Source organism: Callospermophilus lateralis, chromosome 1, assembly GCF_048772815.1.
Source record: "Callospermophilus lateralis isolate mCalLat2 chromosome 1, mCalLat2.hap1, whole genome shotgun sequence".
Classification (NCBI taxonomy): Eukaryota; Metazoa; Chordata; class Mammalia; order Rodentia; family Sciuridae; genus Callospermophilus; species Callospermophilus lateralis.
This window is the reverse complement of record NC_135305.1, coordinates 182633161-182652690: the sequence shown is the minus strand read 5'-3', so window position 1 is coordinate 182652690 and position 19530 is coordinate 182633161. Positions and strand designations below refer to the sequence as shown.

Genomic DNA, 19530 nt, shown 5'->3' with positions numbered 1-19530 from the left:
CCACTAAGAATTATTCAGCCCAAATGTCAATGATGCTGAGGCTAAAAACTCCTGGGCCATAAAGACAAGATTTAAGGGTTAAATACTCACACCTGGACAACATCAGAAAACCCATGCCATTTAAGAAAAACAAATGACTACCAACATCCATATTTTCCTGATCTCTGTATGCCAAGAGTAGGCAATTACAGCCTTGCTTTTTGAAAAAAATAGCCCAATGAGAAAAATGTATTTACAAAGTCATATATTCACTTTCATGGTTAGCCCACCGCCTTAAAAAATAAACCTATGCCCCCCTGAAAATACAACTTTTTGTTCTTTCAGGAGTGAAATTACACTTCAACTTTCCAAACATTCAAGTAAAAAGATAAACATTTAACACATCATGATTGCTTGTTTGCTTTTCTTTCTTTCCACCTTTTTTTTTTTTTTTTTTTTTTTAACTAGCCGGCAAAAACACAGAACAGATGAACCACAGAGTTTATCAAACAGATACACATGGCATTCTGGGTGGCCTGAAAGCCACCCAACCCCACCTCACTCTTGCAAACAGCGTTTAGTAGGAACCAAGGTCTCACTCAGAGCCAATGGTACATGCTAAATGTGGACAACACAGCCCCTCTGAGCCAACCTCATAAAAAACAGTCCTATCATTAGGCTTCAATCTCTAAAATTTCTCATAAACAGGCAAAACAGGGCAATGCTTTCTCTCAGGAAAACCCAATCAAGCTCTATGATTTAAAAAAATAAATAAATAAACTTCCACTAGGTACCTAAAATTTTTCTAAATGTTTAGAAAATGCTTATCTTGCTGTCAAATGATAATGTCAGTGAGTGTGGCATTTTATTTCCTAAGATTCCTTAAGTCATTGTGAGGCTTTGGGTCAAGACTCTACCATCTTTGGTCTTGTTCTGATTGGTACCACCAATGGTCATCTTGTATGTTCTGTGTAGAAAAGAATCTTCCAAAAGGACCAAGATTATAGATAGCTACCATGGACCTGAAAAGTTATTTCAATGTTAATTATATTTCAAAGCAGAAGGATAATTTTGAACTTTAAGTTGCAACCACACAAACCATTGGCAATGTTTTATGACCTGGATTTTCTCATAAACTCCAGATTTCAAACATTCTATTCTTTTGACTATGTTTAACTATTAATGCCTCCAAAATTCTAATATTTTTACGTTTAATTTCAAAGACTGTCTCCTTCACACAAATTGCATAAAACTCATTATACTAAGTTGTCCTGACTTGGGGTTCGCAAAAAATATATACTTTTTACCTTTTTTTAAACTATTGGAAACTAAAAAAAAGTACATTTCATAAAACATATTTTGTATTTTTAAAAAGACTAAAAAATTAAATATTTAAAGGTAAAAAATGGAAATAAATGTAAATACTTATATAAATCCCAAAATTTATACAACTTGGGGTTGAGAAAGAACTTTCTTGACTCTAAAGGCAAAAATCCTGAGAAAAACATTTTATTACATTAAAAAACTCTCTGATCAATAAAATAACATAAGCAAAAGTAAGTCAGATGTTGTGACACACACCTGTAATCCCACTTTCTCGAGAAGGTGAGGCAGAAGGATTGCAAGTTCAAGGCCAGCCTCAGCAACTTAGGGAGACTGTCTCAAAATAAAAAAGTGTAAAAATAAAAAGGGCTGGGGATACAATTCAGTGTTATAGTATTCCCTAAGTTTAAAAAAAAAAAAGTAAACAAAATAACAAGCTAGAGAAATGCTCCAACAAATAGAAAAAACAAAGGACTAAACAATTAGAAATCAAGAAAACAAAACATCTCAAATGAAAAATAAGCAACAAAAAATCCTAGAAATATACAATTCATAGAAATATAGTCAATAAACATGAAGAACTTCAACCAAACCAGAATATACAGAAATGCAAATTAAAACATCAAAAAAGATGTACTTTCTGCGTATCAAATTAGTGTCAATTCATAGCAATAATAGAGAGCTTGAAGCAGAGTCCTAATTGCTAGTAGACATGTAAAAGTGATACATTAGCCTTTCTGGAGGCATTTTGATTACATTATTAAAAAATTTCAAAAATCAATTTCCTTTGACTCAGCAATTTCATTCCAGGATTTATCCAAAAGAAATAATGGAGGGGCTGGGGATGTGACTCAGGCAATGGTGCACTCGCCTGGCATGCGTGCAGCCTGGGTTCGATCCTCAGCACCACATACAAACAAAGATGTTGTGTCCGCCGATAACTAAAAAATAAATATTAAAAATTCTCTCTCTCTCTCTCTCTTTAAGAAAAAAGAAATAATGGAGAGGTTCATAAAGATGCATGAATAATCCACTGCTTATATGGTTTTGTTAAAGTTGAGCAATGAGAGGGCTGTCTCTTTGCCTCTACACTCGAATCTCACAACCACTACACCCTGATGAGTCCGAAGCCTCAAGGGCTCTTCAACTCCTACTTCTCCACCCTCATTATCATTATCAGTGCAGGTCACAATCACTTCTCACCTGGATTACCGAAACAGTTTCCTAAATAATGTCATATCCCTTTCTAGTTCATTTTCCACCTGGCAGGGTGAAATATTAAAAACAGAAGTCAGATAACTTCATATCCCTGGTAAAAAACCTCCAACAGCCTCCCACAGCTTTAAATTTAAACTTCTTAATGCTTGGGGAGAGATAGGCTCTCCTGACCCTTAATAACCTTGCAAGCCTCATCTCCCCACCCCACACAGACACACTTGAAGATCCTCAAATAGGCTGCACTGCTCTCTGGGTGCACTAGCCATCCTAGAACATGGCTTCTCACACTATTCCACCCTTTCCTACCTACCCTCCTCAAAACACATTCTTCGGTGCTCAGCTTAGTAGGCTCTCCCTGAGGTCAGCCTTTCTAGGGAGATGTAGCTGCTAGGTACCTATTGTCCACTGCACATTGCACTTATCTAAAACTCACAGCACTGACCACACTTCATTAGAATGAGGCATTTAGCTGTGAGTCATTAGTTTATAGGCATTTCAGGTCAGTTTTCTCACTGGTGGTCTTCTCAGAGGACATAAAATTCTTAGTAAGCCCAATAGCCAGCTCCTTCCTTTGTTCTTACACAGAGTCCTCCTAAGTCCACACCACCAATCACATTTCCTTTACACATGACATATCCAACTATCCTGTACCACAGAACATTTGTGGGGGGGGCAGTTGCCTGATATATTGAAGTTATCCATTTTATAGACAGTTTTAATGATTTTTTGATCTTTGTTTGTTCTTCTTTAAGTCTTTTTTTCTTAATATTTTTTTAGCTGTAGATGGACACAATACCTTTATTTTATTTGTTCATTTTTATGTGTTACAGGGGATCCAACCCAGAGCCTCACACATACTAGGCAAGTGCTCTACCACTGAGCCACAACCTTATCCCCTCCTTTAAGTCTTATGGATGTGATTTTTCTTTGTTTTAGAAGCAGAGATCCTACATGGTTCTCTTTGTTCTTTTATCTTGGGCAAATTATATATCCTATCAACAGAGAACATTATAGGTCTACTTTCACAAACTAAGAAGGGAATTTTAAAAATAGTTCCTTTACTCTAGCACTTTTAGTAATAATCAAAGATAGAAAGCAATCTAAATCTTCCTCAAGAGGAAACTAGTTAAATAAATCATTCAAACATACAATGAGTACTGTGCTGCCCTAAGAATGAGAAACTCAGTTATGTACTGTCTTAGAAAGCATCAGGAAGTAATGTAAGGTTAAAAAAAAAAAGAAAGTGAAGTGCTGGACAATTATTATGATATGCTGTCATTGGTATAAAAAGCAGGCGCAAATTGGGCGTGGTGGCAGACATTTGTAATCCCAGTGGCTCAGGAGGCTGAGGCAGGAGGATCACTTCCAGTTCAAAGCCAGTATCAGCAACTTAGCAAGGCACTTAGCAACTCAGTGAGACCCAGTCTCTAAATAAAATATTTTTTAAAAGAGCTGGGGAATGTGGCTCAGTGGTTAAGCATCCCTGGGTTCAATCCCCAGTACCTACCCCTCCCCCCCAAAAAATAGCAGGACCATGCATACATGTCCTGGCTTATGCATTGACTCTGTCTTGTGGGGGAGGGAAGCTAGGTGGCTCTAAAACAAAGATGTTAAATCTAATCATTAATTTTTTTTAAAAGGTACCCTTAATTCATTATTATCCAAAACATTAGAGAAGAATAATGAATATTCAAAAAATATTTAAGTGAAAATGAAAGATTCAGCCCAGTTGTATCATGGAGCCATCAATTGAAATAATTAGAATGAAGAGGAAGACATCTCCTGTATAATCTGCCATCCAGCCTTATTAGTACACTACATATCTCAATAATGGCTTATTTTGATTTTTATGTAAGTAAGCAGGTATAAATGTTTGACAAAACTGTTTAGATATAAAGCACAAAGGCTACTCTCCTCCTCCCTCCAAAAACAAAACAAAAACCCTACAATTTCAGAATTGGAAACTGAACTCTTTTGGAAATTGAAAATTGAAAACTCTTGAATGAAGGTGCCCAATGGCAGCAGTAGTGCCATATTGCCTGTTAGGTGATTTCCAGTATCTCACTGGGGGACTGCTGCCTCCTCTCTTGGGCCAACTTTGCTCCTCTTTCTCAGTCCTTCACCCCAATGTCCAGAGTAGCAGCCACTCTACAATATACTCCTGCTGTTTAACTATACTTAAGTACATTTCATTTTCTTAGAGGCAATGTGAAACTAGGACAGTTTCTTTTCTGAAAGTGGTGCTGGAATCAGCCTTAAAGGAAAAGCAAATCTATGAATTTGTGCAGAACAAAATACTAACTATAAATTCTATTTTCGTGGCTCATAGTACTATAAAAAAAATTAAAGGAGGGACTGAAGAAAACAAAAAGAAGAAATAAAAGAGAGAAAACCTTCACTCTGATGGGCTTTTTCTTTCCCTTTGACTTGGCTCAGCCATCATGGCAGGACTGAGAGGGTGGGGCTGTTTTCCTCTTAATTAGTACTGACTTCCAGGCTCCATCCACAACTAAGTTAAAATTCATGCCTGAGGTTTATTTTTCCTACATCTTAAAGATACATAATAGGCTCTGGAGCTCCTATGTTTGCTAGCACTGACTGGGTATCATGCATCATGCTCCCCAGGAAAGCCAGCTTCTGACTGTGGAGAGAAGGACCTTTCTCTAAGGAGAATTACAATGCAGAGAGCAAATTCTGCAGAATTCCTAACAAAATAACTATGAAACTATGAAAATCCTACTTCTTGTTCTAATCCCTTGATGAAAATAAATTACCTCTAAAACAAAGCTGTTAAATCTAATCATTAATTTTTTTAAAAGGTACCTTTAATCCATTATTATCCAAAACACTGGAGAATAATAATGAATATTCAAAAAAAATTTAAGTGAAAATGAAAGATTCAGCCCAGTTGTCTCATGGAGCCATCAATTGAAATAATATTCATAAGTTATTACCAAAAAAAGTTACTAAGCTGAAATAAAGATACTGAAAACTTAGTCTTGAGACCTCACATATGATTATAATTGATACTACATAAACCACTTAGAAGAATAATTTTCAAATCTAGGTTTATCAGAAATATCTAAGTTCAGGTTCAACTAAACATTAACTGAGAGCTCTTTAAGTTTTGATGGCTATAACTATAGACTGGATGTTTTAAACAACAGAAATATGTTTCTCACAGTTGGGGATTCCAAGGTACAGTGTGTGCTAGTGTAGTTGAGTTCTAGTGAGGGCGTTCTTCCATGTTGGAGACAACTACCTTCTCCCTGAATCCTCACACAGTGAAAAGAGAGTAAGCTAGTTATGAGACCTCTTCTTACAAAAATACTAATCCCTTTCACCAGAGCTCCACTCTCATGATTGATTTACGAATCATCATACTTTGGATTAGATTGCAACATATGAATGGTGGGGAAGGAAGGACACAAACATTCAACCTACAAAACAGCTTATTCTACATTAGAATTTATGTCTTCACTGTGTAAAGCGCATTAATATCCAGTACTGGATACTTGCCTGGGTTCAATCAGGTAATTAAGTGGCAAGAATCAAACTGGAACTGGACCCTCAGACTCCAGTTCCTTTTCTCCATAAACAATATTTGTGAGATTTTCTTTTGTATTTCTTAATGTCAATAAGAATTAATTAAATCGCATTTAGACAGAACACTGACAATGCAACCAGCCTACCCTATCCCCTAAAAGTAATTTTAAAATTATTTTTAGAGGAACAGATTTTTTCATGTGTTTTTAATCCCTAAGTAAGAAAAACAAGAGGGAACAGATAAATAAAATCCTAAAAAGAGATCAAACAAAAGATAATACTGGTTACTTAATGGCTCCTTTTCTATTCCACATCTTTTTCTAATTTCAAGTCATTTAAATTTAGCCAATACTTTTGCTTACAAATGTGCCAGACATGGATCTAAGTACCAACTGGGTTCTTACTTTCAAGTTCTCATCATCTAGCAGAAGAACCAGACCTGAAAACAAAAAATTACCAAACAATTTTTCATGACTTGTAGAGTAAATAGTAAATGACAATCTAGAGGAAGTGGTGAATTCATCTTCTTGGCTGCATTTATAGAGGAACCAGTAGAGACTGACCACCCTAAACGGCCATCTCAGAAAATGAAGTAACCCCATGGCTACTGGAGGTAAGCTAACAAGGAGATAAAGATGGTTCCCAGGTTTCTTGGGAGGCCATAAAGAAGAAACAGAATTCAGGAGAAAATCATGAATGGCATTTGGAACACACTGAATCTCAGGCACCTGTAGAAGAGTTCCTTCCATAATGCCCAAGAAAATAAGTGACTTGGGTTTAGGAGAGATGACAGGGTCCACAGATTTGAGTAGTCCCCAAGGAAGTTCACCAGAGTATCTCTTGTTTACTACTCTTGGTTCAATTTCTTAGAAAGGAACAGAAGCTGAAGAAGGCTATATCAAAGGAAAAAAAAAATCAGTGAATTGTGGTAAAGCCCCAGGAGTTTAAGAAAACACTGCACTACAGCTCTTTTATTTGTAGCAGAGTTCTGATCAAAACACAGAGATATGATCAGCAAAGGTCCTATTCATACATTTGTGGGACTGTAGATCTACAGATAGAATAAATAACAATTAGGAAACTCTCAAACACAGCTGTTCCCAATATTAGATCTTCCCCGAAGTAGTCGAGGGAGGGCCATTGTTTTCTCTCAGCCACAAGTATTTATGTTGTTGGAGCATTCCCTCAAATTTGGGTGTTCTTCCATCTACTCATGAAATCTTGCCTGTCTTCAAGATGAGGGGAACAAAAATAGGAACCCAAGTTCCTCAAGTTAATGGAGAAATAATCAAAAGCATATTCTCACCCACATTATATATTTTTTTGAACTAAAAGAAAAGGAAATAAACTAGGAACATTTACCGTAGAAGAGTTCTCTTCGACGTCCCAAGACAGAAGACACACCAGGCAAATTTTGGCCAGACAAATGACATTCTAAATTAAGTGTCACATGACTCTTCTGCATCCCTGGGCAAGTCACTTCCCACAGTATTTTGTGTGTGTGTGTGTGTGTGTGTGTGTGTGTGTGTGTCGAGAGGCTTCTGCCTTCTGCAGAGTCCCTGAGAGCCTGAGAAGGTGACATGCCGTACTTAATCGAAGGAAAAGTCCATTACGTCCAAGAAGCTCAGGTTACTTGTCAGCCACACACAGTATCAACACAACAGCGGTCTGCCCATGAATTTTAAATTCATGCAGACAGCCTTCCTAGTTCAGACAGTGCCTACATCGGGGAAGGGAGAGCATTCTTCAAGTTTCAGAAGGACTCTGCTTCCCCAGACCTCCAGTATTTTAGGATGGTGGAAATTCCTCCTGGTCAGTAAAGGAGATTGGGAAAGAGGAAGGGTCTGTTATCACTGGTCAGAAAAACAATCTATCGATGGCTAGCAGAGAAGGAGGAAATGCTGGTATATACATCTATGTACACAGAAATCAAAATAAGAGACAATGACTATAGTTCAAAACAGTTAGGTTTGAAGGCTTTTTTTTTTTAATGTTAAGAATGACTGTAGAGTGAGTCTGAATTCCAAAGTGACTCATGAGGTATTTCATAACTTTATGAAGATGCTCTGATTCTTGCCTGTCTTCTCAGGAGACTCTTCTCTTTCCTTGTCTTTCAAGGATCTGAAAATTCATTATTTTTATAGAGAGAATGTCAGAATGGTTCACTAAACCCTGACTTTCAGGAACCTACAAATCTCAATTCCAGCAGTCTGTACATGCTCTAAGGCAAGTTCTTAGTTCAAAGGAGTTTCTTCCCTAGTACCCGACTCTGATCACCACCTGCCTACCTCTCCAAGTGCCTTGTTTTCCTAGGCATCTCTGTCTCTTTGCTCTTATGAGCTTATGCTTCACCATTTCCATCTCTCTTGGCTTCTAACCCTCGGCACTCTTGCCTAAGTCTCTCCTACTGTTTCCCTTTAAACCTGTACTCAAACTCCAACTCTCCAGCAACAGTCCTCCCCATCCCATTCACAACTGAGAAAATTTCTAAACTCACAGGCTCTACTGCTGCACCTCCTACTCACTCCTTGAACCATCCTTCCACTGAAAGTAGTTTCTGCCAAGGTTATCCACACCTTCCACTAAGTGTTTCTGAGTCCTTGTTTTATTTGGTAATAATAACATCACCCAATATTTATCAAGCACTCTTTCTATGCCAAGCACAGGACTCCATACTTTCATACTTCAGCTAGGTTTCACAAGTTGAAGAAGTAGATCCTCCAATTTTATAAATTCTCCCCTTTCATAAATCTGGCCTTTGAGAAATAAGGTAACATGTGGCCAATGCCACACAGCCTGTGAACTAGGCATGCAGGATCTGAACACACCTGCAGCTCCAGTCCAAGCCCTCAACCACTACAGCTTACAGCTTCCTTTCTGCAGCATCACACTGTGCCCTTTACCTGGCTCTATCTCCTTCTAGGTCTGCTCTTCCTCAGTGTATCCGTAAATACTGATGTTCCCACAGCTGCATCCTTGGCTTCTCATCCCTGCAATGCTCTCATCCAGTCCCTTCCTCCATTATTATGCAATATAACACAAAATTGGCCCCTTATGCCAGTCTGTCACCCACACTTGATACCTCCAACAGGTGCCTCCACTTCAACATGTCCAACACAGATTCAGCTCCTTAACCTAATTCAAGCTAAGCATTCTTCCTGAGTGCTCTCTCAGCATCCAGGAGTGCCTCCCTCCTAGCACTAACCACACTGTCGTAGTTACCAGGTCTTTGCCTATCCTGTCAACTGTCATTGTCTTCTCAGTGCTTAATGCAGGAGCTAGTGATATGAGGTAGGTGCTTCCTTGGCAATTATAAAATTAGGTAGTGCAGCCTCTGGCTGATCACATCACATCCTTAGATCTCCATTTCCCCATTTGGAAAATGATGGAGCTGAAAAATGGGAATGGAAAGGTATCCACCCCGCAAGCTTCCCTTTAAAAGAGGAACTGTGGTCAAATAAGTTGGGATGTGCTGCATATTCTCCCCTTGGCAATTCATAACAGGTAGTACATTACAAGTTCTGACAATATGTTGTTTAGATAAGGGTTTCCCAAACTTACTTGAACACAAAATCTTCTCTTCCTTGGGGACCCCAGACTCCCTTAAGTGTGAGTGGTGTTCCAAGGGGTGCACACTTTGACAAACATTTGAGCAATGGTTCTCATGGTGTATATGGGGAAGAGGCTACTGATGTCTAATGAGGAGAGGCCAGAGATATTGCTCAATATTCTAACAAAGCTCACACAACAAAGAATGATCAACTCAAAATATCAAGGGTGCCTAGGTTGCCCTGTGCCAGACCAAGCTTTATTATCAGAATCCCTTACAGCTTTAAAACTTCAGATACCACCAAGTCATAAAAATTGTAACAAGATGATCCAGATGTAGACAATGGAACATCCTATTTAGAACAAAGACAGAGAAAGGATGCACTCTTTTTACTCTAACAAAAAATGTTTGATCATAATGTTTACTAATATTCAGAGCTATTTTCATTTTTATCTTCAGGTTATTTATTTCATATGCTTAAATTTTGCATTTTGTTGTCAATATTTTATTTGCTATATATTTGTAGCACTATAGCATGTGAAAAATACAACTGGAAAATTTTCACTTTATTTGGTCACTAGCTATAAAAAAAAGCAAACAAAATTAAAGGGAAATGTGACAGTTGACACCATATTGTGCAATCAAATGTTTTGCAAACATTCTGTGAAGAGTTCACCCAGTTCTTCCTTAAATAATAATTTATAAGAAGTGCTAAGAGGAATAATGATTTTTTAAACATTTCATTTTAACTTAAAAAATTGTTTAAAATTTCATTTGCCTTGGGGAAGAAGAAAAGGAAAAAATGCTTTAATTTAACACTTATTAAGGATATAATGAATAACTACCAAACAATAATTTCAAGTTGATTTTATAGCTACCCTATTATTTCTCCACCTTAAAAAAGTTTTTTTATTGTAAATGACTTTGTTTGCTAAGTTAAAAATAATTGATATGTTAAAGCAAAATAATTGCTATATTAAAATGAGTTTCATTTCTAAGTAGTATCACTGTACTTTAAAACATTATTTATTTTTCCAAAGAAAATTCTTGCAGTTAAAAAATGATATAAAAGTAATAATAATGATAATAATAGTTAAAGCTTATTGAGCACTTGGAAGTGCCAGATGCGTGTTTTTCCTACATAATCTCATTCCCATACTTACAAGAACACTTGGAAGTAGGCATTATTATTAATCCCATTTTATAGAGGAGGAAGCTAAGGTTTTTCAAGAAAGGCATTTATTCCTCGAAGTCACAATGCTAGGAAGTGGCAGAGCCAGCTGTTGAATCTGCCTACTTACAAAGTATTTGATTATGAATGACAGGTCTCTTTTTGTTTGTATAAGAACAAATTAAAGCTGATTTAACAGAAACACCAGCTATCATGAAGAATCAGCAGGTAATACAAAGAAGCCCTGGGGAGAAGGATCAAAAGAAAATACTTTTTTTTTACTATTTTCATACAGACATTTTCCCTGAAAATTGTAGCATTTAAAATATATCTATCATTTATACAAGTGTGAACTTATAAGGCCCACTCCTTTGCTTTGTGAACTAGAAACAGTCACCTTCTAAGCAGAATGAACTGCTTTAGAAAACTGTCTGGCTGTTTAGAGCTACCACATAACCCATCAACACTTTCAGGAATTGCGTAAAATGAAAACATACGTCCAAACAAAAAATTAGGCACAAATGTTTGTAGTAGCTTTGCTTGTAATACCCAAAAGAATGAAAATAACATGCATGTTCATTAACTTATGAATGAATAGACTGTGGTATATACCCTACAATGGAATATTATTCAGCCACAAAAAGATTAAAGTACAACATAGATAGACCTTTAAAACAGTAAGAAGAGTGAATGAAGTCAATTCAAAGTCAGTGAAAGAAGGCCATACATTGTAAAAATCCATTTATATGAAATGTTCAGAACAGGCAAATTCAGAGAGAAAATAAATTAGTGGTTGTCTGGGGTTTGAAGTGACTGCTAATGAGCAAGATGTTTCTTTTTAAAGAGATGAAAATGTTCTAGAATTAGATAGTGTTGATGGTCCTACAACTGTGAATATAATAAAAAATAATGAATTGTGTTCTTTAAAAGGTAAATTTTATGGTATGTGAATAATACCTCAATAAAAAAATCATGTTGGACAGTTGCATTAAAGAAAATGAACCATAAAGCACATGTTTATAACTTGAGTTGGCTAATATATATATACCAGTAGGATTCTGGAATTTTAAGTGGATATTTTGGTTAGACATATTGACTTGAGTCATTTCACATCTAATAAAAAACCAAGCCAAATAACAATAAAAAACTCATCCTTGTATTCTATAGATTTACACATAAATGAAGTAAAGTGAGTAAAATTTTAAGTTCTGACCTAGAGGCGTATGTTAATACCCACCCCCCCAAAAAAAAATACTTGCTTCAGGCATATTACAGTTACTCCCAATCAATGACTTATACTAAACAAGGCTGGTAAACTGCCTTTCACCCTGTTTCTGGAAACAGCAGCAACCTTTACAGAGTTGAGGGTAAAATCTATTGTTCTCATTTTGGGGGCCAATAACCCTGAACTGACACAAACAGTTTGACCATAGGTTGTAGAGCAATTTAATATGCTAGAGTTGAGCACATGCCCAAGAAAGACCTGAAATAACTTTAAACTTTCATCTCTGGCTGACCTTCAGGCTCTTCATAAACAGGAAGTGAAGACTAAGAGTTGTAAACTGCCTGGCTAAGTGTTAAATCATGTACACACACACACGCACACACACACACACACACACACACACATAGAATCCAACTGGAAAGATGGTGTTTTTGCTTTTATTTCCCCATCTATTTATGGAAATCACTATCTGATTGCTAAGGAAGACGCTTCAATGGCCTTATATGACAAGACAATACAGACTCACAAAACAGCCCAGCTAAGTCATAAGACAAACAAAAAGCAATGCACAGAAAGAAACTCTGGTTAGGAGAGAGAGCTGGTTTACAGAGTTGCTATAGTAAATTAAAAGTGTCCAGTTTTCAATAAAAGATTATGTGGCATGTAATGAAACAAGAATGTATGACTCACGCTCAGGAGAAAAGACAATTAATAAGAGCTACACCTAAGGAAGCCTAAACATTAGACTTACTAAACAAAGACTTCAAATTAACTAGTTTATATATGCTCAAAGGAAATCATGTACAAATAACTAAAGAATATCATGTCAAGAATGACGCCACATCAAATAGAGAATATCAATAAATAGATAAAAGTGATTTTTTTTAAAAGGAGCCAAACAGAAATTCTGAGTTAAAAAGTATACTAACTGAAATGAAAATTTAACTAGAGGGCTCAACAGCAGATTTGAACAGATTTGAACAGCAGAAGAATCAGAATATCTGAAGATAGGTCAGTTGAGATTATCCAGTCTGTGAAGCAGAAAGAAAAAGGAATGAAGAAAATTGAACAGAGTCTAAGAAATTTGTGGGTCACCAACATAGAATCTAATAGAATAGAATGCTTTGTGAATGAATAAAAGTCCAGTGAGCTGTGGTGAGATTAACAGAACATATGCTAAGGATCCTCAAGATGAAAGGGGAAGTGGTAGGCAGAAATTCAGGTCTTCATATGAGCAGCCTGGCCTTTAAGATCCTGCTCTTTTGCTCCTTTTATAGCTATGCGCTACTGCCTCCCTGGTCTTTCCCACTCTTTACTGCCAGATCATCTGACACCTGACACGACACTCTTCTGCCCAACTCCACCCTCAAATCAATGGGTGGTGATCAGCCACTGTTGTGGACCAAGGTCTCTGCCTTATCTCTCTAGAAGCATACAAAAGGCTGAGAATCCTATTGTGGATGTTGTAGTCTTTTTATCCCCTGTCTTATGGAGAAGTCCAACATAAATCACATTTTAATCACTGGTTGGTGGAATAGGGAGAGGTGAGCTAATTTTGATATTTGAAATGTTTTCTAACAATTAATAATCTTTTAAATTCATCCTTAAAAATAAGTTTGCTATAATTTTAATATTTATTATAGAAGGGATATTGTTTTCTTTAATGAGTTTTCACTTTTATAATGAGTATTGGTAGGAAAATCAGGGTTGTCTAGACTAATTTTTGCCTCCAGAAGCTTTTTGCTTTGTCAAAGTATTAACAGAAGCTTTGATGTAGGGCAAGTGCAGCAGGGCTGTCCTTTATTGAACCCTATACTTTGATTACTCCTCTTTGAGGAAATGACTTTTTCTCTTAAAGCATAGCACTTTCATTTTAATTATGATGGACTAGCAAAGGATTTTGTGCCCATTTACAGATACATTACTTGCCCGATGCCAATTATGTTTGGTATATTGACATAAGCACACCTAACAGGATATGTTTAATAGGCACCTATTATCATCATTTCTGAGTCCTCTTTTTTAAAAATTTTTTCAGTTGTTAATGGACATTTATTTATTTATATGTGGTGCTGAGAATCAAACCCAGTGTTTCACACATGCCTGGCAAGCACTCTACCACTGAGCCACAAGCTGAGCCCCTGAGCTCTTTTTTAAAAACTATAAACAAATATATAGATAGGTCCCCTCAAAAGCAACTGATAGTATAATAATGAGATCTTGGAAATGATTTATTTTAATAAAGAAAGCAATCTTTCATGAGAGTTAAAGGATATAATGCATTATCAAAGAAGGTTCCTTCTAGTTAAAAAGCATGAAGAGATTTCAGATCTTTAAAGTTACCATTTTTAGAGCTTTATAGAATTTCAGAATTGTTTTAAAGCTTTGAGGGACATCACATGCTTAAAATAGGCTCTGCTGAACATTTCTATTACAAACTCTCAATCACATGGCTGAAATCTGAATACTAAAATTCTTCCTGAATAAGTTTTAACATTAAAAAAAAAAACTGTAGGGCCAAATTTCTCGAGCAGTAAAGATTCTGCTTCATAGGAATTTGTTTTAAAAGTTCATAACCATTAAAAAGTTTAAATTTTCTTCCTACCCTGACATAGATTAAAAATAGCTTTTGTGGTATCACATTCTTTTTAAATAGTTGCATGCAACATTTTTCTTCTTTCCTGTCTTTTGTTGTTGTTCTGCTAAAAATATGCCTAACTCAACCAATCTATTAAAATCAAAGCATCTTCAACATTCTTTTCTCCACAGCTTCCAGTTTTTTGGATGAAATTCCTCCACACAATTATCTTAATACTTCCTGTGTCCTTACTTAGAGAATAGTTCTACTTGGACCCTTCATAATCAAACTCTTCCTTGATATTTATCTTATTAAAAGAAATGGGGTAGCAGCAAAGATGCTAAAGTGATTTAACCTATCTTTAAAAAGTATCTTGCATTTGTATATGAAAATGAAGAGGCAATATTCAGGAAATTTATAACTTTGCTTTCTCAAAGTCTGCCATAATTCTATTTCACATTTTTCTAAGACATAGGCAGCACAGCACATCTCCTGTTTTTCTCTTCCTCATCCTGACCCAGCCTTTGAGGAATGCTGAAAGCCTAGTGAAATAGGATCCACTATAGGAATATCCGGATGTTGCTTTCCTCAAAAGATTCTTCCCAGCTCAAGTGTTCAGTGATTTTACCCTTTACTAGATGTTCAATTAGCTTTCCAAGAATGGGTGTGAGATTCACCAACTCACAGTTCTCCAAGTGCCTGGTGCACAATTAAGCAAGTAAGTCACTAATGTATCATCATTCCCCTGACCCCTTGCTCACTATATTTGAGATAAATATATAAATATAGAGACAGATACCTTAGATGGAGAAGGCAGATGAATAAATTAAAACCAAACTATCTACTTGTCGCTGGTTATTTAAAAGATTCTCTTCAAAGTCAAATTTAATTTGGAATAAACCATAAACCATTTTAAAAGATGTAACTAAGAATGTCTGGCCAGTCTCTTCCTCTACCTAGCATAGAGCAAGTATTTGTTGCTATAAATACACAGTTAAGAAGAAATCCTTGCCCCTTGCCCTTTGGGACAACTTACTATGTGGGATAGGCCCACAAATTAAGCATGTAACATCTAAAGATGTTTTAAAGGACTGAGGCTTGTAGAGCACTTGCCTACTACATATAAGGGCCTGGGTTAATCCCTAGCACCAAAGGAAAAATAGGATTATTATTATTTTTTTTTGAGAGAGAGAAAAAGAGAGAGAGAGAGAGAGAGAGAGAGAGAGAGAGAGAGAGAGAATTTTTAATATTTATTTTTTAGTTTTCAGTGGACACAACTTCCTTATTTTATTTTTTTTTATGTGGTGCTGAGGATCAAACCCAGCGCCCTGTGCCTGCCAGGAGAGCGCACTACTGCTTGAGTCACATCCCCAGTCCCATAAATAGGATTATTTTAAGTGAAAATATTAAACACCTTTTTAAAAATGGCCTTGCTATTCTGTTCATCTGAATAAAATTCCTAATTCAAACTTTAATTAAAGGTAAAATGTAATGTCAGCCACCACACACAAGTTCTTCCAAAGGTCAAAGACAAATAAAAATTATAAATGTGGGATTACCAAAATAAATGTTTAAATTGTGGTTGGTGCTCAAGAATTAATACGCAAAATATTTAATTGTATTCTCAGTAGTGATTATTTTATACACACACACACACAAATACAAACATATTTGAGAAAATGGATGGCTTCCTATTAAATGAGAAGAGAATCTGTTTTTAAAATAAATAAAAACAACACACAAGCTTTTCCCTTCCTGCATCCTGTGGCATGCCCTCCCTAGAGGCCAGCCCTCTCTACCTCCTCCACAGCCAAGCCAGGATGCAAAAGCCTCTTCTGGGGCTCAAAGCATTTGTTCTCTTGCTCTCTCTCATTCACTTTCTCGTCCTCACTAGTTTTCAACTTTTTGCTGATTTTCCAGTTATTTAGGTTCTCAATTAATCTAGCATCTTATCATAGCAAGCAAAATATAACACATTTATGAAGAATAAACTTAGCAGTTAATATAATGCTAATGCATTATCATATCATCTACAAAATAAGAAAGACATATCAAGCTTAGCATTTTATATAATACATGCAACATTAAAAAGTTAAAAGATATTATAAAGTCACTCAATCAATAATAGCTTCACTGTCTTCTAACCAACAGGCCTCTCCAAAAGCTAGAATCCATAATCCAGTGATTTAAGTTATCATATTCATAGGCTGCCTGTGGAAGACATCTACAGATGATAAAGTAACTAAACCATAAATAGCATCATTAACAAAAGATTATGAACAAATTATTTCAATTAATTTAAAAACTACATAGGATCTCTGCCTGATTTTCACGTGTCCTCAGAGGCAGTGGCAGGGGGCGGTGGGGGGGGGGAATTGGACTGACAAGGGTATATTCTAAGTTGACTAAGTTCTAGACAAATGTATATCTATGGTGCAAATATGGGCATTCATTATTTTATAATTTGCTTAAATTTTAACTGCTTTACTAATTATGGCCCCACAGCTTCCAGAAAAGACTATTACAAAGTCCATAGACACGGAACTGTTTTGATAACAGTTCTCATGTGCACTACTTCCTAAGGCAACTTTCTTTTCCTTTTTTCTTTTTTTTTTGGGGGGGGTAGGGAGTGGGGGGGAGGATACCCAGGGATTGAACTCAGAGGCACTCAACTCTGAGTCACATCCCTAGCCTTATTTTGCACTTTTTTTAGAGACAGGGTCTCACTGAGTTGCTTAGTGCCTGGCTTTTGCTGAGGCTGGCTTTGAACCCATGGTCCTGGTCCTCCTGCCTCAGTCTTCCAGGCACTGGGATTACAGCTCCCCTCAAGATTTTCTTGTTCTGAGGAAAGCACTTTCAGGAAAAAATATTCCCTTCAACCAGACTCCAGAAAAGGTCAGTCAAAAAAGTACACATTTCTTGTAAGGCAGCTATGAACTGTGAAATTTATACCCTGAAGGAAGGCAAAATATTGAAGGGCTAAATATACAACTGTAAAACTTCAGAAAAATAGAAAAAGCAATGAAACAAGCAACAACAACAAAAAAAAACATGAAATAATAAGGCCAAAGAAAATAAAGACAAAACCAGAAATTGATGAAATTGAAATGAACTACAATACAGCAATATAGAATGTCAACAAAGTCACAAGTGGGTTCTTAAAAAGCTTGTGAAACTGATATACCTCTGGCACACCTAATTGAGAAAAAAATACAAATAAACAATACCAATAATGAAAATAGGGACATAACTACATATGCAGTGGATTGAAAATAAGCAAGAAAATATGATGAACATTACACCAATAAATTGGAAACTTGGGCAAAATGGACAAATTCCTAGAATCTTATAACCAAACACTATAAAAATGATGCAATGCCTAGACTTCAAGCTAGCTATTAGTATTCAAAGGTACTGCTCAGAAAAACATAACAAATGTCAAAACCTCAATCGCACTGTTTCCTATTAAATTTTTATTTAGTGATTCAAATTTTGGTTTCAAAGAAATAAATTTAGGTTTTGGATTCAAATGAACAAACCTAGCAAATTTAAATAAAAATTTTCTAAAGTATTATCATTTGTAAATGCTCTAAATTTAATATATCTGTCAATGTCTTTTTAAATGACTTACTTCATCCAGAATTTTCCTAAGGTATATCTGTTTAACTTTTGGGGTTAGTTAATACCAGTTTATATATGTTGTAAAGTATAAAATGATGAGGATTTACAAACACTGTGAGACTTAACTAAATGACCCTTGTACTCGTATATTTAATATTAACTTTGAGCTGCCATAGAATTGCTTTATTTCAGTGCAAAGCAAGTGCAAAGAGCAACACAGTGAATGATATAACTAGGAAGGATTTCAACCCCATACTTTAAAGATGAGGAAACTGAGACAGCCAGGCAAAGTAACTTACCCAGTTTGTGATATGGGCTTAGTCTTTTCCCTCCAGTACAGAAAGTTATGATAACTCTGTAGCCTCTGGAACACAATTCTGCCCAATTACCATCACCATTAAGGTAAAACAATGTTTATGCTCAAACCCAACATGCATCTCCCTGTGGCATACTATTTAGAATACAAGCAGCATTTAGAATCAGCACAGGTGTTAAGAGATAAGGAGAGTTTTCATACATTACCTAAAGAGATTATTTTCCTATCTAATTCTTGGGTCTTTCTACTATTTTCTAAAATTAACTATGTTTTCATATTAAAGAGAGATCTATCACAAAACAGAAAAAGAAGGGAACTGTTTTACCACTGATACTCAAAATTGAATTTTGTGATTAATAAAGTCTTCTCTGTCATCAATATACAATTTTTCAATAACAAACTACTAAAATGATAAGATTTTCATTCAACACACAAAAATCTCTATTGTTTCAGCATTTCTCTCCTTTCATTTTCCTGGCTGAATGCCTTGTCGATTGTAAATTTCATGGTGACAATCTGTTCGTCCTTATACTCACCTAAAACAATCTTATAGTCTTATTTTAGTTTTTCAGATTAAGGGTATGAACCAAGACTATGCTAAACAGTCCTCCTTTGATTCACACAGTTATAAAAAGTCGTATGTCAGATGGTAACACACACAAGTGAAGAGGAGAATATTTAGGCACTTACCCCAATTTTTTCTACCTAATGCTATATTTTCAAATAATTAGACATTTGAGTGATCCATATAAGAAAATGGAAATTTGTCATTATGGAATCAAAATATCAATGTCTGCAGTTTTCCTTTTGCACAAGTTTCCAAGATGACTACCATAATATCTCCCATCCTGCATGATCTTCATTGTGAACTTTCCTCTCCCTCATCCAGAAGTAGGGTCCCATTACCCTCTCCATGAATCTGGGCTGGGCAGTGATTCACTTGTAACTAAAAGAATTAGTGGAAGTGACTCAGTGTGACTTCTAAGGCTAGATCAGAAGAAGC

At 36.0% G+C, this 19530-nt stretch overlaps 1 protein-coding gene across 2 annotated transcripts in view; it reads right to left on the bottom strand.

Moving 5' to 3' along the window:
* Plcl2 (phospholipase C like 2) overlaps nt 1–19530 on the bottom strand; it is a 180458-nt gene that overhangs the window by 130342 nt on the left and 30586 nt on the right. The window contains exon 1 of one of the 2 annotated variants that reach the window (XM_076842454.1): nt 7429–7517. The exons of the other annotated variant lie outside the window; for it this stretch is intronic. The gene's annotated coding sequence lies outside the window, so the exon portion shown is untranslated. Of the gene's footprint in view, nt 1–7428; nt 7518–19530 lie in introns of those variants that run through there. 2 annotated transcript variants of the gene reach the window in all.